The following is a 19,884-nucleotide window of genomic DNA, read 5'->3' as shown; positions in this document are numbered from 1 at the left end:
TTCGATGCTCCTTGTAAACATTCCATGATGTACCGTCTTGCATAGCATGCAAACACCACATCAGTGCATTTAAAAATACATTTGTAGAATAATAAATATGATGAAAACATTGTTGTCACGGGATAACCATATACTGAGGAGCTGCAAACAGTGCTGTATCAGCTACTTACAATAACATTTAACTGAAAGACATATCAAAAGAAGAGCGTCATCATATTAATGTTTCTAGTCAACATAAGAGTTGCACCATAGCAGCTTATGGTGCTTTCAGCTCAGATTGTGCCTCCAATCCCACATTGATTTTTTTTTATTCTTTGCAGTTTAAAAAAACAATTCATGCTCAAAGTTAACTTTTTAAAACCATTCAACCTAATATATTTATTTCTCTAACTTGTGAATGTGGTCCATGTTCTCTTTTCCTCATTCCCATCACGATACTCCTTTTCCCGAAATCAGGTTCACTTCTTTATCCAGCCCACCCATCCAAGGTCACCAAATCTATGAAGCGATTCTGCTTTTTCTCACATTCTCTCTATGTACAAGATACCTTGTATCATTTGAATGGACAGCAGGAGAGTCGGATATTTATGGTTAGTGGGGGTGGGGTTTTGAAGATTAACCTCATTTGACTAAGAGCCGGGGCATCTGGGAGGAAAAGTATTTTAAGGGGGATGAAGTTCACATCTCCTTGGTGAAATTTCTAGATCCTTATTTCATCCTTTCTGTGGATGCAGACTCAGTCGAAACAGAGGTCATAGTCCTCGCTCTGACTTTCAAAGGAACTTCAAATATGCATGGCTTATTTGGCTTTGCCCGGCAGGGCTTGCCCGGCGGGGTGAGAATGGCGTTTGTCAGGCATTCGTCAGGCGATCGGAAGGGGTGAGGCGACAGTTTATGGTTCAATGGTTTTCATGAAGTCTTCTTGATACGATGAAAGCAGGAAAGGGAAGCTTGTCAATAAGCAAACTTAAGACAAGGTGTGACTCCTAGAAAGAATGACTTGGAAACAACATACAGAAACTCACATATAAAAAGGCCCTGATGAGGCTTGAACTCATGACCCCTGGTTTAAAAGACCAGTGCTCTGCCACTGAGCTACAAGGCCAGCCTGTCTGCAGTATGTAAATCGCTTCATGTATTCTTACTGCGGTATGAAGATATCTATGATTTTGAGACTCTGTATGGAAATGCAGTTGCATTTGAATGTCTACATGCGTGCACAAATTGAAGAGCATGCTTAAGACACTTTTCTTGGAAGTAGGAAAAACTCCATTTTGATTTGAGAACATAAGAGTATTCACATTTATGACCATACTGATAGCTCTAGTTAGTATGTCCACAATCAGTGACAGATAGAGAACTCACTTATTAGAAGTGATCTGTCTCTGTGGGGCAGACATATGTCAACAGTCATACACTTGAGATGGCTGAAACTTTAGGAGTAAGAGCTGCTTTCTTATCAGTCTATCTATCCAAACTGGTTAGAAGTAACCCTGGGGGTCCGAATCGGCTACGCCCACGGAGTAGGCGTAGTGTTGCCTTCTACGCATTTTGCGTAGACAGCGTAGCCGGCAACACTACGCCCACTCCGTGTGCGTAGCCGATTCGGCCGCCACCCGCCTCCCTCCCGCCCTCCCCTACATACATTATTTAAGCAACTAACCTTAATAAAACAATTTTTAAAGCACTTACCATGTCCGGGGCTCTTCCGGGGCTCCCTCTTGGAATAGCGTCCCTTCCTGGATACCAATGCACATGCGCGGCCTCCCGCGCATGCGCATTGGTATCCAGGACGATGCTATTCCAAGAGGGAGCCCCGGACGAGCTCCGGACACGGTAAGTGCTTTAAAATTGTTTTATTAAGGGTAGTTGCTTAAATAATGTATGTAGGGGAGAGCGGGAGGGAGGTGCGTAGTGGGGCTACGCGGAGTGCGGGAGTGGGCGTAGCTTCTCGCCCTCTCCGCGTAGCTCCGCGGAGCCCCACTACGCCCACTACGACCAGGGTTAGTTAGAAGGCCAGGAGTGAGGGAAAGGCAATCCTCTGGACACTTCATGAAAGATCTAATTTCAATTAAGCACAAAACACTTCCCTTAATTTGACATAATTGCCAAAATGGAATAGTCAGTTGGGCCCTTCTAGTGGATTATGGCTGTGTCTTGAAAGAGAGTGTAATTGTACTACGAGACATGCCCACCTTCAAAAGAGTGTCTGATGGCGTTCCGACAAAGGTGGGATTCGAACCCACGCGTGCAGAGCACAATGGATTAGCAGTCCATCGCCTTAACCACTCGGCCACCTCGTCTGCCTTAGGTGACTATGTTTCATTTTTTAGGAAATTCTTACGATGTGCTAATTACAAATAATCATAAGTTTCTCCTAGACTGTGTCAGAACTGGCAAATATATGTGGTGTTCAATAGACAGAGCACATGATATAGCAGAATTATCAAATCTGTTCCATTAGGACTGTAGTTTTTAATAGTCATGATAACATGCTAGCATGTGAGTCGATCTTGCACAGTGAATAAGGGAGCAGTGCCAGTATCTACTTGGTCAGCTCTAGATGGCTCAACTGGGGAGGTATGAGAACAGTGAGCTCCAGTGGCGCAATCGGTTAGCGCGCGATACTTATACAGCAGTACTTGCATTGAGGCATGCCGAGGTTGCGAGTTCGAGCCTCACCTGGAGCAGCTTACTGGTTTTTCATAAACCATTTCACTAAAAGTAAAGATTAAACTCAGGGGAAAGACGGCCCTTGCTAGAGAGTTTTTACTTCTTTTCAGGATCTGCGTGTCCGACTCTTCCAGGTGCAAATATCACAATCCTATTCGATGCTCCTTATAAACATTCCATGATGTGCCGTCTTGCATAGCATGCAAACACCACATCAGTGCATTTAAAAATACATTTGTAGAATAATAAATATGATGAAAACATTGTTGTCACTGGATAACCATATACTGAGGAGCTGCAAACAGTGCTATATCAGCTACTTACAATAACATTTAACTGAAAGACATATCAAAAGAAGAGCGTCATCATATTAATGTTTCTAGTCAACATAAGAGTTGCACCATAGCAGCTTATGGTGCTTTCTGCTCAGATTGTGCCTCCAATCCCACATTGATTTTTTTTTATTCTTTGCAGTTTAAAAAAACAATTCATGCTCAAAGTTAACTTTTTAAAACCATTCAACCTAATATATTTATTTCTCTAACTTGTGAATGTGGTCCATGTTCTCTTTTCCTCATCCCCATCACGATACTCCTTTTCCCGAAATCAGGTTCACTTCTTTATCCAGCCCACCCATCCAAGGTCACCAAATCTATGAAGCGATTCTGCTTTTTCTCACATTCTCTCTATGTACAAGATACCTTGTATCATTTGAATGGACAGCAGGAGAGTCGGATATTTATGGTTAGTGGGGGTGGGGTTTTGAAGATTAACCTCATTTGACTAAGAGCCGGGGCATCTGGGAGGAAAAGTATTTTAAGGGGGATGAAGTTCACATCTCCTTGGTGAAATTTCTAGATCCTTATTTCATCCTTTCTGTGGATGCAGACTCAGTCGGAACAGAGGTCATAGTCCTCGCTCTGACTTTCAAAGGAACTTCAAATATGCATGGCTTATTTGGCTTTGCCCGGCGGGGTGAGAATGGCGTTTGTCAGGCGTTCGTCAGGCGATCGGAAGGGGTGAGGCCATAGTTTATGGTTCAATGGTTTTCATGAAGTCTTCTTGATACGATGAAAGCAGGAAAGGGAAGCTTGTCAATAAGCAAACTTAAGACAAGGTGTGACTCCTAGAAAGAATGACTTGGAAACAACATACAGAAACTCACATATAAAAAGGCCCTGATGAGGCTCGAACTCATGACCCCTGGTTTACAAGACCAGTGCTCTGCCACTGAGCTACAAGGCCAGCCTGCTTGCAGTATGTAAATCGCTTCATGTATTCTTACTGCGGTATGAAGATATCTATGATTTTGAGACTCTGTATGGAAATGCAGTTGCATTTGAATGTCTACATGCGTGCACAAATTGAAGAGCATGCTTAAGACACTTTTCTTGGAAGTAGGAAAAACTCCATTTTGATTTGAGAACATAAGAGTATTCACATTTATGACCATACTGATAGCTCTAGTTAGTATGTCCACAATCAGTGACAGATAGAGAACTCACTTATTAGAAGTGATCTGTCTCTGTGGGGCAGACATATGTCAACAGTCATACACTTGAGATGGCTGAAACTTTAGGAGTAAGAGCTGCTTTCTTATCAGTCTATCTAACCAAACTGGTTAGAAGTAACCCTGGGCGTCCGAATCGGCTACGCCCACGGAGTAGGCGTAGTGTTGCCTTCTACGCATTTTGCGTAGACAGCGTAGCCGGCAACACTACGCCCACTCAGTGTGCGTAGCCGATTCGGCCGCCACCCGCCTCCCTCCCGCCCTCCCCTACATACATTATTTAAGCAACTAACCTTAATAAAACAATTTTTAAAGCACTTACCATGTCCGGGGCTCTTCCGGGGCTCCCTCTTGGAATAGCGTCCCTTCCTGGATACCAATGCGCATGCGCGGCCTCCCGCGCATGCGCATTGGTATCCAGGACGACGCTATTCCAAGATGGAGCCCCGGACGAGCCCCGGACACGGTAAGTGCTTTAAAATTGTTTTATTAAGGGTAGTTGCTTAAATAATGTATGTAGGGGAGAGCGGGAGGGAGGTGCGTAGTGGGGCTACGTGGAGTGCGGGAGTGGGCGTAGCTTCTCGCCCACTCCGCGCAGCTCCGCGGAGCCCCACTACGCCCACTACGACCAGGGTTAGTTAGAAGGCCAGGAGTGAGGGAAAGGCAATCCTCTGGACACTTCATGAAAGATCTAATTTCAATTAAGCACAAAACACTTCCCTTAATTTGACATAATTGCCAAAATGGAATAGTCAGTTGGGCCCTTCTAGTGGATTATGGCTGTGTCTTGAAAGAGAGTGTAATTGTACTACGAGACATGCCCACCTTCAAAAGAGTGTCTGATGGCGTTCCAACGAAGGTGGGATTCAAACCCACGCGTGCAGAGCACAATGGATTAGCAGTCCATCGCCTTAACCACTCGGCCACCTCGTCTGCCTTAGGTGACTATGTTTCATTTTTTAGGAAATTCTTACGATGTGCTAATTACAAATAATCATAAGTTTCTCCTAGACTGTGTCAGAACTGGCAAATATATGTGGTGTTCAATAGACAGAGCACATGATATAGCAGAATTATCAAATCTGTTCCATTAGGACTGTAGTTTTTAATAGTCATGATAACATGCTAGCATGTGAGTCGATCTTGCACAGTGAATAAGGGAGCAGTGCCAGTATCTACTTGGTCAGCTCTAGATGGCTCAACTGGGGAGGTATGTTAACAGTGAGCTCCAGTGGCGCAATCGGTTAGCGCGCGGTACTTATACAACCGTACTTGCATTGAGGCATGCCGAGGTTGTGAGTTCGAGCCTCACCTGGAGCAGCTTTCTGGTTTTTCATAAACCATTTCACTAAAAGTAAAGAATAAACTCAGGGGAAAGACGGCCCTTGCTAGAGAGTTTTTACTTCTTTTCAGGATCTGCGTGTCCGACTCTTCCAGGTGCAAATATCACAATCCTATTCGATGCTCCTTATAAACATTCCATGATGTGCCGTCTTGCATAGCATGCAAACACCACATCAGTGCATTTAAAAATACATTTGTAGAATAATAAATATGATGAAAACATTGTTGTCACGGGATAACCATATACTGAGGAGCTGCAAACAGTGCTGTATCAGCTACTTACAATAAAATTTAACTGAAAGACATATCAAAAGAAGAGCGTCATCATATTAATGTTTCTAGTCAACATAAGAGTTGCACCATAGCAGCTTATGGTGCTTTCTGCTCAGATTGTGCCTCCAATCCCACATTGATTTTTTTTATTCTTTGCAGTTTAAAAAAACAATTCATGCTCAAAGTTAACTTTTTAAAACCATTCAACCTAATATATTTATTTCTCTAACTTGTGAATGTGGTACATGTTCTCTTTTCCTCATCCCCATCACGATACTCCTTTTCCCGAAATCAGGTTCACTTCTTTATCCAGCCCACCCATCCAAGGTCACCAAATCTATGAAGCGATTCTGCTTTTTCTCACATTCTCTCTATGTACAAGATACCTTGTATCATTTGAATGGACAGCAGGAGAGTCGGATATTTATGGTTAGTGGGGGTGGGGTTTTGAAGATTAACCTCATTTGACTAAGAGCCGGGGCATCTGGGAGGAAAAGTATTTTAAGGGGGATGAAGTTCACATCTCCTTGGTGAAATTTCTAGATCCTTATTTCATCCTTTCTGTGGATGCAGACTCAGTCGGAACAGAGGTCATAGTCCTCGCTCTGACTTTCAAAGGAACTTCAAATATGCATGGCGTTTGTCAGGCGTTCGTCAGGCGATCGGAAGGGGTGAGGCGATAGTTTATGGTTCAATGGTTTTCATGAAGTCTTCTTGATACGATGAAAGCAGGAAAGGGAAGCTTGTCAATAAGCAAACTTAAGACAAGGTGTGACTCCTAGAAAGAATGACTTGGAAACAACATACAGAAACTCACATATAAAAAGGCCGTGATGAGGCTTGAACTCATGACCCCTGGTTTACAAGACCAGTGCTCTGCCACTGAGCTACAAGGCCAGCCTGCTTGCAGTATGTAAATTGCTTCATGTATTCTTACTGCGGTATGAAGATATCTATGATTTTGAGACTCTGTATGGAAACGCAGTTGCATTTGAATGTCTACATGCGTGCACAAATTGAAGAGCATGCTTAAGACACTTTTCTTGGAAGTAGGAAAAACTCCATTTTGATTTGAGAACATAAGAGTATTCACATTTATGACCATACTGATAGCTCTAGTTAGTATGTCCACAATCAGTGACAGATAGAGAACTCACTTATTAGAAGTGATCTGTCTCTGTGGGGCAGACATATGTCAACAGTCATACACTTGAGATGGCTGAAACTTTAGGAGTAAGAGCTGCTTTCTTATCAGTCTATCTATCCAAACTGGTTAGAAGTAACCCTGGGCGTCCGAATCGGCTACGCCCACGGAGTAGGCGTAGTGTTGCCTTCTACGCATTTTGCGTAGACAGCGTAGCCGGCAACACTACGCCCACTCCGTGAGCGTAGCCAATTCGGCCGCCACCCGCCTCCCTCCCGCCCTCCCCTACATACATTATTTAAGCAACTAACCTTAATAAAACAATTTTTAAAGCACTTACCATGTCCGGGGCTCTTCCGGGGCTCCCTCTTGGAATAGCGTCCCTTCCTGGATACCAATGCGCATGCGCGGCCTCCCGCGCATGCGCATTGGTATCCAGGACAACGCTATTCCAAGATGGAGCCCCGGACGAGCCCCGGACACGGTGAGTGCTTTAAAATTGTTTTATTAAGGGTAGTTGCTTAAATAATGTATGTAGGGGAGAGCGGGAGGGAGGTGCGTAGTGGGGCTACGCGGAGTGCGGGAGTGGGCGTAGCTTCTCGCCCACTCCGCGTAGCTCCGCGGAGCCCCACTACGCCCACTACGACCAGGGTTAGTTAGAAGGCCAGGAGTGAGGGAAAGGCAATCCTCTGGACACTTCATGAAAGATCTAATTTCAATTAAGCACAAAACACTTCCCTTAATTTGACATAATTGCCAAAATGGAATAGTCAGTTGGGCCCTTCTAGTGGATTATGGCTGTGTCTTGAAAGAGAGTGTAATTGTACTACGAGACATGCCCACCTTCAAAAGAGTGTCTGATGGCATTCCGACGAAGGTGGGATTCGAACCCACGCGTGCAGAGCACAATGGATTAGCAGTCCATCGCCTTAACCACTCGGCCACCTCGTCTGCCTTAGGTGACTATGTTTCATTTTTTAGGAAATTCTTACGATGTGCTAATTACAAATAATCATAAGTTTCTCCTAGACTGTGTCAGAACTGGCAAATATATGTGGTGTTCAATAGACAGAGCACATGATATAGCAGAATTATCAAATCTGTTCCATTAGGACTGTAGTTTTTAATAGTCATGATAACATGCTAGCATGTGAGTCGATCTTGCACAGTGAATAAGGGAGCAGTGCCAGTATCTACTTGGTCAGCTCTAGATGGCTCAACTGGGGAGATATGAGAACAGTGAGCTCCAGTGGCGCAATCAGTTAGCGCACGGTACTTATACAGCAGTACTTGCATTGAGGCATGCCGAGGTTGTGAGTTCGAGCCTCACCTGGAGCAGCTTACTGGTTTTTCATAAACCATTTCACTAAAAGTAAAGAATAAACTCAGGGGAAAGACGGCCCTTGCTAGAGAGTTTTTACTTCTTTTCAGGATCTGCGTGTCCGACTCTTCCAGGTGCAAATATCACAATCCTATTCGATGCTCCTTATAAACATTCCATGATGTGTCGTCTTGCATAGCATGCAAACACCACATCAGTGCATTTAAAAATACATTTGTAGAATAATAAATATGATGAAAACATTGTTGTCACGGGATAACCATATACTGAGGAGCTGCAAACAGTGCTGTATCAGCTACTTACAATAAAATTTAACTGAAAGATATATCAAAAGAAGAGCGTCATCATATTAATGTTTCTAGTCAACATAAGAGTTGCACCATAGCAGCTTATGGTGCTTTCTGCTCAGATTGTGCCTCCAATCCCACATTGATTTTTTTTTATTCTTTGCAGTTTAAAAAAACAATTCATGCTCAAAGTTAACTTTTTAAAACCATTCAACCTAATATATTTATTTCTCTAACTTGTGAATGTGGTACATGTTCTCTTTTCCTCATCCCCATCACGATACTCCTTTTCCCGAAATCAGGTTCACTTCTTTATCCAGCCCACCCATCCAAGGTCACCAAATCTATGAAGCGATTCTGCTTTTTCTCACATTCTCTCTATGTACAAGATACCTTGTATCATTTGAATGGACAGCAGGAGAGTCGGATATTTATGGTTAGTGGGGGTGGGGTTTTGAAGATTAACCTCATTTGACTAAGAGCCGGGGCATCTGGGAGGAAAAGTATTTTAAGGGGGATGAAGTTCACATCTCCTTGGTGAAATTTCTAGATCCTTATTTCATCCTTTCTGTGGATGCAGACTCAGTCGGAACAGAGGTCATAGTCCTCGCTCTGACTTTCAAAGGAACTTCAAATATGCATGGCGTTTGTCAGGCGTTCGTCAGGCGATCGGAAGGGGTGAGGCGATAGTTTATGGTTCAATGGTTTTCATGAAGTCTTCTTGATACGATGAAAGCAGGAAAGGGAAAGTTGTCAATAAGCAAACTTAAGACAAGGTGTGACTCCTAGAAAGAATGACTTGGAAACAACATACAGAAACTCACATATAAAAAGGGCCTGATGAGGCTTGAACTCATGACCCCTGGTTTACAAGACCAGTGCTCTGCCACTGAGCTACAAGGCCAGCCTGCCTGCAGTATGTATATCGCTTCATGTATTCTTACTGCGGTATGAAGATATCTATGATTTTGAGACTCTGTATGGAAATGCAGTTGCATTTGAATGTCTACATGCGTGCACAAATTGAAGAGCATGCTTAAGACACTTTTCTTGGAAGTAGGAAAAACTCCATTTTGATTTGAGAACATAAGAGTATTCACATTTATGAATCAACAAAAGGAGAGATAGGGTTATAGGGCACTCTTAGACCCCAGTCAGTTATCAGATAAACAAAAGAAGAGTGTCCCTCAGAGAAGCGTTGTAGCACGTAAGATTCGAGGCCAGTTGTAAGTGGTCAGATGCACAGACCAATTTCACGAAAAAATACAAGATTTTTTCAAGAAACCCTCACTCACCCTAGTGGTGACATGCTTCATCATCGGGTCCACCGGGAGAGATCGAATACCTCCCCGGTGTGCTGCGACGCCAGGAGACTGCGGAGCAGGTTCTTGTGAGGGTAAAGTGTGAAAAAAGTTAAGTGAATTTAAAAATGTCCAGGGTTGTACCAAAAAATCATTTATTGGCTGGTCAACCTGACATATTAAAAATTAACTATGTGTAGGGAGAACTAACCAAATAGAATATACTTGTGTTTCCCTATTAAAGAGGGGTCAACATGTTTCTGCCGGTGGTATGTGTGACTTTACAGGGCTTTCTTCAGGACCAGTTTGTGAGTGTCACCTTAACAGGTGTGGGCGCGCTAAGGCCCACCCTGCCAAAGGCGGTGAAAGTTAAAAATAGCACTATGTATAAAAAAGGTGCATTAAAAGAAACAAACTAATAAGTCTGGGGAATTACCTCTGTTACGAGGAACCTAGAAGTCTGTGGACAGATGGTGAGACAAACAGACAAATAAACAAACAAATAACATAGAATCAATCAATATTGATCATTTTGCATGGCAATTGATGCAACTTGGTGGCGTGATACGTGCTGGCATACCTATCAAAGGCCGTGGCCGAGATGCATGGGAAGTAAAGAAAAAGTTGTGCCACAAGCCGGAGTGGTGGGCCTCAACTAGCGCTGAGAAGTGTAGTCCTCTATTCACATTTATGACCATACTGATAGCTCTAGTTAGTATGTCCGCAATCAGTGACAGATAGAGAACTCACTTATTAGAAGTGATCTGTCTCTGTGGGGCAGGCATATGTCAACAGTCATACACTTGAGATGGCTGAAACTTTAGGAGTAAGAGCTGCTTTCTTATCAGTCTATCTATCCAAACTGGTTAGAAGTAACCCTGGGCGTCCGAATCGGCTACGCCCACGGAGTAGGCGTAGTGTTGCCTTCTATGCATTTTGCGTAGACAGCATAGCCGGCAACACTACGCCCACTCCGTGTGCGTAGCCGAGTCGGCCGCCACCCGCCTCCCTCCCGCCCTCCCCTACATACATTATTTAAGCAACTAACCTTAATAAAACAATTTTTAAAGCACTTACCATGTCCGGGGCTCCTCCGGGGCTCCCTCTTGGAATAGCGTCCCTTCCTGGATACCAATGCGCATGCGCGGCCGCCCGCGCATGCGCATTGGTAGCCAGGACAACGCTATTCCTAGAGGGAGCCCCGGACGAGCCACGGACACGGTAAGTGCTTTAAAATTGTTTTATTAGGGTAGTTGCTTAAATAATGTATGTAGGGGAGAGCGGGAGGGAGGTGCGTAGTGGGGCTACGCTGAGTGCGGGAGTGGGCGTAGCTTCTCGCCCACTCCGCGTAACTCCGCGGAGCCCCACTACGCCCACTACGCCCAGGGTTAGTTAGAAGGCCAGGAGTGAGGGAAAGGCAATCCTCTGGACACTTCATGAAAGATCTAATTTCAATTAAGCACAAAACACTTCCCTTAATTTGACATAATTGCCAAAATGGAATAGTCAGTTGGGCCCTTCTAGTGGATTATGGCTGTGTCTTGAAAGAGAGTGTAATTGTACTACGAGACATGCCCACCTTCAAAAGAGTGTCTGATGGCGTTCCGACAAAGGTGGGATTCGAACCCACGCGTGCAGAGCACAATGGATTAGCAGTCCATCGCCTTAACCACTCGGCCACCTCGTCTGCCTTAGGTGACTATGTTTCATTTTTTAGGAAATTCTTACGATGTGCTAATTACAAATAATCATAAGTTTCTCCTAGACTGTGTCAGAACTGGCAAATATATGTGGTGTTCAATAGACAGAGCACATGATATAGCAGAATTATCGAATCTGTTCCATTAGGACTGTAGTTTTTAATAGTCATGATAACATTCTAGCATGTGAGTCGATCTTGCACAGTGAATAAGGGAGCAGTGCCAGTATCTACTTGGTCAGCTCTAGATGGCTCAACTGGGGAGGTATGAGAACAGTGAGCTCCAGTGGCGCAATCGGTTAGCGCGCGGTACTTATACAGCAGTACTTGCATTGAGGCATGCTTAGGTTGTGAGTTCGAGCCTCACCTGGAGCAGCTTACTGGTTTTTCATAAACCATTTTACTAAAAGTAAAGATTAAACTCAGGGGAAAGACGGCCCTTGCTAGAGAGTTTTTACTTCTTTTCAGGATCTGCGTGTCCGACTCTTCCAGGTGCAAATATCACAATCCTATTCGATGCTCCTTATAAACATTCCATGATGTGCCGTCTTGCATAGCATGCAAACACCACATCAGTGCATTTAAAAATACATTTGTAGAATAATAAATATGATGAAAACATTGTTGTCACGGGATAACCATATACTGAGGAGCTGCAAACAGTGCTGTATCAGCTACTTACAATAACATTTAACTGAAAGACATATCAAAAGAAGAGCGTCATCATATTAATGTTTCTAGTCAACATAAGAGTTGCACCATAGCAGCTTATGGTGCTTTCTGCTCAGATTGTGCCTCCAATCCCACATTGATCTTTTTTTATTCTTTGCAGTTTAAAAAAACAATTCATGCTCAAAGTTAACTTTTTAAAACCATTCAACCTAATATATTTATTTCTCTAACTTGTGAATGTGGTCCATGTTCTCTTTTCCTCATCCCCATCACGATACTCCTTTTCCCGAAATCAGGTTCACTTCTTTATCCAGCCCACCCATCCAAGGTCACCAAATCTATGAAGCGATTCTGCTTTTTCTCACATTCTCTCTATGTACAAGATACCTTGTATCATTTGAATGGACAGCAGGAGAGTCGGATATTTATGATTAGTGGGGGTGGGGTTTTGAAGATTAACCTCATTTGACTAAGAGCCGGGGCATCTGGGAGGAAAAGTATTTTAAGGGGGATGAAGTTCACATCTCCTTGGTGAAATTTCTAGATCCTTATTTCATCCTTTCTGTGGATGCAGACTCAGTCGGAACAGAGGTCATAGTCCTCGCTCTGACTTTCAAAGGAACTTCAAATATGCATGGCTTATTTGGCTTTGCCCGGCAGGGCTTGCCCGGCGGGGTGAGAATGGCGTTTGTCAGGCGTTCGTCAGGCGATCGGAAGGGGTGAGGCGATAGTTTATGGTTCAATGGTTTTCATGAAGTCTTCTTGATACGATGAAAGCAGGAAAGGGAAGCTTGTCAATAAGCAAACTTAAGACAAGGTGTGACTCCTAGAAAGAATGACTTGGAAACAACATACAGAAACTCACATATAAAAAGGCCCTGATGAGGCTTGAACTCATGACCCCTGGTTTACAAGACCAGTGCTCTGCCACTGAGCTACAAGGCCAGCCTGCCTGCAGTATGTAAATCGCTTCATGTATTCTTACTGCGGTAAGAAGATATCTATGATTTTGAGACTCTGTATGGAAATGCAGTTGCATTTGAATGTCTACATGCGTGCACAAATTGAAGAGCATGCTTAAGACACTTTTCTTGGAAGTAGGAAAAACTCCATTTTGATTTGAGAACATAAGAGTATTCACATTTATGACCATACTGATAGCTCTAGTTAGTATGTCCACAATCAGTGACAGATAGAGAACTCACTTATTAGAAGTGATCTGTCTCTGTGGGGCAGACATATGTCAACAGTCATACACTTGAGATGGCTGAAACTTTAGGAGTAAGAGCTGCTTTCTTATCAGTCTATCTATCCAAACTGGTTAGAAGTAACCCTGGGCGTCCGAATCGGCTACGCCCACGGAGTAGGCGTAGTGTTGCCTTCTACGCATTTTGCGTAGACAGCGTAGCCGGCAACACTACGCCCACTCCGTGAGCGTAGCCGATTCGGCCGCCACCCGCCTCCCTCCCGCCCTCCCCTACATACATTATTTAAGCAACTAACCTTAATAAAACAATTTTTAAAGCACTTACCATGTCCGGGGCTCTTCCGGGGCTCCCTCTTGGAATAGCGTCCCTTCCTGGATACCAATGCGCATGCGCGGCCTCCCGCGCATGCGCATTGGTATCCAGGACGACGCTATTCCAAGATGGAGCCCCGGACGAGCCCCGGACACGGTAAGTGCTTTAAAATTGTTTTATTAAGGGTAGTTGCTTAAATAATGTATGTAGGGGAGAGCGGGAGGGAGGTGCGTAGTGGGGCTACGCGGAGTGCGGGAGTGGGCGTAGCTTCTCGCCCACTCCGCGTAGCTCCGCGGAGCCCCACTACGCCCACTACGACCAGGGTTAGTTAGAAGGCCAGGAGTGAGGGAAAGGCAATCCTCTGGACACTTCATGAAAGATCTAATTTCAATTAAGCACAAAACACTTCCCTTAATTTGACATAATTGCCAAAATGGAATAGTCAGTTGGGCCCTTCTAGTGGATTATGGCTGTGTCTTGAAAGAGAGTGTAATTGTACTACAAGACATGCCCACCTTCAAAAGAGTGTCTGATGGCGTTCCGACGAAGGTGGGATTCGAACCCACGCGTGCAGAGCACAATGGATTAGCAGTCCATCGCCTTAACCACTCGGCCACCTCGTCTGCCTTAGGTGACTATGTTTCATTTTTTAGGAAATTCTTACGATGTGCTAATTACAAATAATCATAAGTTTCTCCCAGACTGTGTCAGAACTGGCAAATATATGTGGTGTTCAATAGACAGAGCACATGATATAGCAGAATTATCAAATCTGTTCCATTAGGACTGTAGTTTTTAATAGTCATGATAACATGCAAGCGTGTGAGTCGATCTTGCACAGTGAATAAGGGAGCAGTGCCAGTATCTACTTGGTCAGCTCTAGATGGCTCAACTGGGGAGGTATGAGAACAGTGAGCTCCAGTGGCGCAATCGGTTAGCGCGCGGTACTTATACAGCAGTACTTGCATTGAGGCATGCCGAGGTTGTGAGTTCGAGCCTCACCTGGAGCAGCTTACTGGTTTTTCATAAATCATTTCACTAAAAGTAAAGAATAAGCTCAGGGGAAAGACGGCCCTTGCTAGAGAGTTTTTACTTCTTTTCAGGATCTGCGTGTCCGACTCTTCCAGGTGCAAATATCACAATCCTATTCGATGCTCCTTATAAACATTCCATGATGTGCCGTCTTGCATAGCATGCAAACACCACATCAGTGCATTTAAAAATATATTTGTAGAATAATAAATATGATGAAAACATTGTTGTCACGGGATAACCATATACTGAGGAGCTGCAAACAGTGCTGTATCAGCTACTTACAATAAAATTTAACTGAAAGACATATCAAAAGAAGAGCGTCATCATATTAATGTTTCTAGTCAACATAAGAGTTGCACCATAGCAGCTTATGGTGCTTTCTGCTCAGATTGTGCCTCCAATCCCACATTGATTTTTTTTATTCTTTGCAGTTTAAAAAAACAATTCATGCTCAAAGTTAACTTTTTAAAACCATTCAACCTAATATATTTATTTCTCTAACTTGTGAATGTGGTCCATGTTCTCTTTTCCTCATCCCCATCACGATACTCCTTTTCCCGAAATCAGGTTCACTTCTTTATCCAGCCCACCCATCCAAGGTCACCAAATCTATGAAGCGATTCTGCTTTTTCTCACATTCTCTCTATGTACAAGATACCTTGTATCATTTGAATGGACAGCAGGAGAGTCGGATATTTATGGTTAGTGGGGGTGGGGTTTTGAAGATTAACCTCATTTGACTAAGAGCCGGGGCATCTGGGAGGAAAAGTATTTTAAGGGGGATGAAGTTCACATCTCCTTGGTGAAATTTCTAGATCCTTATTTCATCCTTTCTGTGGATGCAGACTCAGTCGGAACAGAGGTCATAGTCCTCGCTCTGACTTTCAAAGGAACTTCAAATATGCATGGCTTATTTGGCTTTGCCCGGCGGGGTGAGAATGGCGTTTGTCAGGCGTTCGTCAGGCGATCGGAAGGGGTGAGGCGATAGTTTATGGTTCAATGGTTTTCATGAAGTCTTCTTGATACGATGAAAGCAGGAAAGGGAAGCTTGTCAATAAGCAAACTTAAGACAAGGTGTGACTCCTAGAAAGAATGACTTGGAAACAACATACAGAAACTCACATATAAAAAGGCCCTGATGAGGCTTGAACTCATGACCCCTGGTTTACAAGACCAGTGCTCTGCCACTGAGCTACAAGGCCAGCCTGCTTGCAGTATGTAAATCGCTTCATGTATTCTTACTGCGGTATGAAGATATCTATGATTTTGAGACTCTGTATGGAAATGCAGTTGCATTTGAATGTCTACATGCGTGCACAAATTGAAGAGCATGCTTAAGACACTTTTCTTGGAAGTAGGAAAAACTCCATTTTGATTTGAGAACATAAGAGTATTCACATTTATGACCATACTGATAGCTCTAGTTAGTATGTCCACAATCAGTGACAGATAGAGAACTCACTTATTAGAAGTGATCTGTCTCTGTGGGGCAGACATATGTCAACAGTCATACACTTGAGATGGCTGAAACTTTAGGAGTAAGAGCTGCTTTCTTATCAGTCTATCTATCCAAACTGGTTAGAAGTAACCCTGGGCGTCCGAATCGGCTAAGCCCACGGAGTAGGCGTAGTGTTGCCTTCTACGCATTTTGCGTAGACAGCGTAGCCGGCAACACTACGCCCACTCCGTGAGCGTAGCCGATTCGGCCGCCACCCGCCTCCCTCCCGCCCTCCCCTACATACATTATTTAAGCAACTAACCTTAATAAAACAATTTTTAAAGCACTTACCATGTCCGGGGCTCTTCCGGGGCTCCCTCTTGGAATAGCGTCCCTTCCTGGATACCAATGCGCATGCGCGGCCTCCCGCGCATGCGCATTGGTATCCAGGACGACGCTATTCCAAGATGGAGCCCCGGAGGAGCCCCGGACACGGTAAGTGCTTTAAAATTGTTTTATTAAGGGTAGTTGCTTAAATAATGTATGTAGGGGAGAGCGGGAGGGAGGTGCGTAGTGGGGCTACGCGGAGTGCGGGAGTGGGCGTAGCTTCTCGCCCACTCCGCGTAGCTCCGCGGAGCCCCACTACGCCCACTACGACCAGGGTTAGTTAGAAGGCCAGGAGTGAGGGAAAGGCAATCCTCTGGACACTTCATGAAAGATCTAATTTCAATTAAGCACAAAACACTTCCCTTAATTTGACATAATTGCCAAAATGGAATAGTCAGTTGGGCCCTTCTAGTGGATTATGGCTGTGTCTTGAAAGAGAGTGAAATTGTACTACGAGACATGCCCACCTTCAAAAGAGTGTCTGATGGCGTTCTGACGAAGGTGGGATTCGAACCCACGCGTGCAGAGCACAATGGATTAGCAGTCCATCGCCTTAACCACTCGGCCACCTCGTCTGCCTTAGGTGACTATGTTTCATTTTTTAGGAAATTCTTACGATGTGCTAATTACAAATAATCATAAGTTTCTCCTAGACTGTGTCAGAACTGGCAAATATATGTGGTGTTCAATAGACAGAGCATATGATATAGCAGAATTATCAAATCTGTTCCATTAGGACTGTAGTTTTTAATAGTCATGATAACATGCAAGCATGTGAGTCGATCTTGCACAGTGAATAAGGGAGCAGTGCCAGTATCTACTTGGTCAGCTCTAGATGGCTCAACTGGGGAGGTATGAGAACAGTGAGCTCCAGTGGCGCAATCGGTTAGCGTGCGGTACTTATACAGCAGTACTTGCATTGAGGCATGCCGAGGTTGTGAGTTCGAGCCTCACCTGGAGCAGCTTACTGGTTTTTCATAAACCATTTCACTAAAAGTAAAGAATAAACTCAGGGGAAAGACGGCCCTTGCTAGCGAGTTTTTACTTCTTTTCAGGATCTGCGTGTCCGACTCTTCCAGGTGCAAATATCACAATCCTATTCGATGCTCCTTATAAACATTCCATGATGTGCCGTCTTGCATAGCATGCAAACACCACATCAGTGCATTTAAAAATACATTTGTAGAATAATAAATATGATGAAAACATTGTTGTCACGGGATAACCATATACTGAGGAGCTGCAAACAGTGCTGTATCAGCTACTTACAATAAAATTTAACTGAAAGACATATCAAAAGAAGAGCGTCATCATATTAATGTTTCTAGTCAACATAAGAGTTGCACCATAGCAGCTTATGGTGCTTTCTGCTCAGATTGTGCCTCCAATCCCACATTGATTTTTTTTATTCTTTGCAGTTTAAAAAAACAATTCATGCTCAAAGTTAACTTTTTAAAACCATTCAACCTAATATATTTATTTCTCTAACTTGTGAATGTGGTACATGTTCTCTTTTCCTCATCCCCATCACGATACTCCTTTTCCCGAAATCAGGTTCACTTCTTTATCCAGCCCACCCATCCAAGGTCACCAAATCTATGAAGCGATTCTGCTTTTTCTCACATTCTCTCTATGTACAAGATACCTTGTATCATTTGAATGGACAGCAGGAGAGTCGGATATTTATGGTTAGTGGGGGTGGGGTTTTGAAGATTAACCTCATTTGACTAAGAGCCGGGGCATCTGGGAGGAAAAGTATTTTAAGGGGGATGAAGTTCACATCTCCTTGGTGAAATTTCTAGATCCTTATTTCATCCTTTCTGTGGATGCAGACTCAGTCGGAACAGAGGTCATAGTCCTCGCTCTGACTTTCAAAGGAACTTCAAATATGCATGGCTTATTTGGCTTTGCCCGGCGGGGTGAGAATGGCGTTTGTCAGGCGTTCGTCAGGCGATCGGAAGGGGTGAGGCGATAGTTTATGGTTCAATGGTTTTCATGAAGTCTTCTTGATACGATGAAAGCAGGAAAGGGAAGCTTGTCAATAAGCAAACTTAAGACAAGGTGTGACTCCTAGAAAGAATGACTTGGAAACAACATACAGAAACTCACATATAAAAAGGACCTGATGAGGCTTGAACTCATGACCCCTGGTTTACAAGACCAGTGCTCTGCCACTGAGCTACAAGGCCAGCCTGCTTGCAGTGTGTAAATCGCTTCATGTATTCTTACTGCGGTATGAAGATATCTATGATTTTGAGACTCTGTATGGAAATGCAGTTGCATTTGAATGTCTACATGCGTGCACAAATTGAAGAGCATGCTTAAGACACTTTTCTTGGAAGTAGGAAAAACTCCATTTTGATTTGAGAACATAAGAGTATTCACATTTATGACCATACTGATAGCTCTAGTTCAGGGGTGCCCAAACCAGTCCTGGCGGGCCGTATCCATGCCAGATTTTTGGGATATCCCCATCTGGGGATCACGGTTCGATCCCCGGCACCGGCGGCAGATTAGCCCAGCACCAGGTGACTCTGGGAAATAGCTGGCGCCGCGGCTAGGGCGGCTGACTCCGGAATCTGGAGATTTTTTTATTTAAGGTTTTTGTAGAGCGCGTAGTAACCCTCGAGCATCCCAGAGATCAGGGTTCGATCCCCGGCACCGGCCGCAGATTAGCCCAGCACCACGTGACTCTGGGAAATAGCTGGCGCCGCGGCTAGGGAGGCTGACTCCGGAATCTGGAGATCACGGTTCGATCCCCGGCACCGGCGGCAGATTAGCCCAGCACCAGGTGACTCTGGGAAATAGCTGGCGCCGCGGCTAGGGCGGCTGACTCCGGAATCTGGAGATTTTTTTATTTGAGGTTTTTTTAGAGCGCGTAGTAACCCTCGAGCATCCCAGAGATCAGGGTTCGATCCCCGGCACCGGCCGCAGATTAGCCCAGCACCACGTGACTCTGGGAAATAGCTGGCGCCGCGGCTAGGGCGGCTGACTCCGGAATCTGGGGATCACGGTTCGATCCCCGGCACCGGCGGCAGATTAGCCCAGCACCATGTGACTCTGGGCAATAGCTTGCTTAATCTTCCCAACGGCCCCTAGCGCCTAGAGACCCTTACGGGTGATTGTGCGCCTTACAAATGTGGATTATTATTATTATTATTATTATTTGGGCCGATTCCGATCCGGTTCGTAAAAGCACATCTGCCCGAATCTGTCGGACAACCACGTACGCCCGGGAGAGGACTGCCCGGGACCCGTG

At 44.4% G+C, this 19,884-nt stretch overlaps 18 non-coding genes across 18 annotated transcripts; 6 read left to right on the top strand and 12 right to left on the bottom strand.

Moving 5' to 3' along the window:
- Nucleotides 1-2,221: 2,221 nt before the first annotated feature.
- TRNAS-GCU (transfer RNA serine (anticodon GCU)) lies at nt 2,222-2,303 on the bottom strand. The gene has a single exon. It is a non-coding gene; the product is annotated as a tRNA-Ser (tRNA).
- A 292-nt stretch (nt 2,304-2,595) lies between these two features.
- On the top strand, nt 2,596-2,690 carry TRNAI-UAU (transfer RNA isoleucine (anticodon UAU)). The gene is made up of 2 exons: nt 2,596-2,633; nt 2,655-2,690. It is a non-coding gene; the product is annotated as a tRNA-Ile (tRNA).
- Nucleotides 2,691-3,846: 1,156 nt separating this feature from the next.
- Nucleotides 3,847-3,918, bottom strand: TRNAT-UGU (transfer RNA threonine (anticodon UGU)). The gene has a single exon. It is a non-coding gene; the product is annotated as a tRNA-Thr (tRNA).
- A 1,116-nt stretch (nt 3,919-5,034) lies between these two features.
- TRNAS-GCU (transfer RNA serine (anticodon GCU)) lies at nt 5,035-5,116 on the bottom strand. Its single transcript has one exon. It is a non-coding gene; the product is annotated as a tRNA-Ser (tRNA).
- A 292-nt stretch (nt 5,117-5,408) lies between these two features.
- TRNAI-UAU (transfer RNA isoleucine (anticodon UAU)) lies at nt 5,409-5,503 on the top strand. The gene is made up of 2 exons: nt 5,409-5,446; nt 5,468-5,503. It is a non-coding gene; the product is annotated as a tRNA-Ile (tRNA).
- A 1,122-nt stretch (nt 5,504-6,625) lies between these two features.
- Nucleotides 6,626-6,697, bottom strand: TRNAT-UGU (transfer RNA threonine (anticodon UGU)). Its single transcript has one exon. It is a non-coding gene; the product is annotated as a tRNA-Thr (tRNA).
- A 1,116-nt stretch (nt 6,698-7,813) lies between these two features.
- Nucleotides 7,814-7,895, bottom strand: TRNAS-GCU (transfer RNA serine (anticodon GCU)). The gene has a single exon. It is a non-coding gene; the product is annotated as a tRNA-Ser (tRNA).
- Nucleotides 7,896-8,187: 292 nt separating this feature from the next.
- TRNAI-UAU (transfer RNA isoleucine (anticodon UAU)) lies at nt 8,188-8,282 on the top strand. The gene is made up of 2 exons: nt 8,188-8,225; nt 8,247-8,282. It is a non-coding gene; the product is annotated as a tRNA-Ile (tRNA).
- A 1,123-nt stretch (nt 8,283-9,405) lies between these two features.
- On the bottom strand, nt 9,406-9,477 carry TRNAT-UGU (transfer RNA threonine (anticodon UGU)). The gene has a single exon. It is a non-coding gene; the product is annotated as a tRNA-Thr (tRNA).
- A 2,002-nt stretch (nt 9,478-11,479) lies between these two features.
- Nucleotides 11,480-11,561, bottom strand: TRNAS-GCU (transfer RNA serine (anticodon GCU)). Its single transcript has one exon. It is a non-coding gene; the product is annotated as a tRNA-Ser (tRNA).
- Nucleotides 11,562-11,853: 292 nt separating this feature from the next.
- TRNAI-UAU (transfer RNA isoleucine (anticodon UAU)) lies at nt 11,854-11,948 on the top strand. Its single transcript has 2 exons — nt 11,854-11,891; nt 11,913-11,948. It is a non-coding gene; the product is annotated as a tRNA-Ile (tRNA).
- A 1,170-nt stretch (nt 11,949-13,118) lies between these two features.
- Nucleotides 13,119-13,190, bottom strand: TRNAT-UGU (transfer RNA threonine (anticodon UGU)). Its single transcript has one exon. It is a non-coding gene; the product is annotated as a tRNA-Thr (tRNA).
- Nucleotides 13,191-14,306: 1,116 nt separating this feature from the next.
- Nucleotides 14,307-14,388, bottom strand: TRNAS-GCU (transfer RNA serine (anticodon GCU)). Its single transcript has one exon. It is a non-coding gene; the product is annotated as a tRNA-Ser (tRNA).
- Nucleotides 14,389-14,680: 292 nt separating this feature from the next.
- Nucleotides 14,681-14,775, top strand: TRNAI-UAU (transfer RNA isoleucine (anticodon UAU)). The gene is made up of 2 exons: nt 14,681-14,718; nt 14,740-14,775. It is a non-coding gene; the product is annotated as a tRNA-Ile (tRNA).
- A 1,155-nt stretch (nt 14,776-15,930) lies between these two features.
- TRNAT-UGU (transfer RNA threonine (anticodon UGU)) lies at nt 15,931-16,002 on the bottom strand. The gene has a single exon. It is a non-coding gene; the product is annotated as a tRNA-Thr (tRNA).
- Nucleotides 16,003-17,118: 1,116 nt separating this feature from the next.
- Nucleotides 17,119-17,200, bottom strand: TRNAS-GCU (transfer RNA serine (anticodon GCU)). The gene has a single exon. It is a non-coding gene; the product is annotated as a tRNA-Ser (tRNA).
- Nucleotides 17,201-17,492: 292 nt separating this feature from the next.
- TRNAI-UAU (transfer RNA isoleucine (anticodon UAU)) lies at nt 17,493-17,587 on the top strand. The gene is made up of 2 exons: nt 17,493-17,530; nt 17,552-17,587. It is a non-coding gene; the product is annotated as a tRNA-Ile (tRNA).
- Nucleotides 17,588-18,742: 1,155 nt separating this feature from the next.
- TRNAT-UGU (transfer RNA threonine (anticodon UGU)) lies at nt 18,743-18,814 on the bottom strand. Its single transcript has one exon. It is a non-coding gene; the product is annotated as a tRNA-Thr (tRNA).
- Between the last annotated feature and the right edge of the window lie 1,070 nt (nt 18,815-19,884).

This window comes from Lissotriton helveticus, chromosome 5_1 (assembly GCF_964261635.1).
Source record: "Lissotriton helveticus chromosome 5_1, aLisHel1.1, whole genome shotgun sequence".
NCBI classification, from domain to species: domain Eukaryota; kingdom Metazoa; phylum Chordata; class Amphibia; order Caudata; family Salamandridae; genus Lissotriton; species Lissotriton helveticus.
The sequence above is the reverse complement of the archived record's forward strand: the minus strand, read 5'-3'. Positions and strand labels throughout refer to the sequence as shown.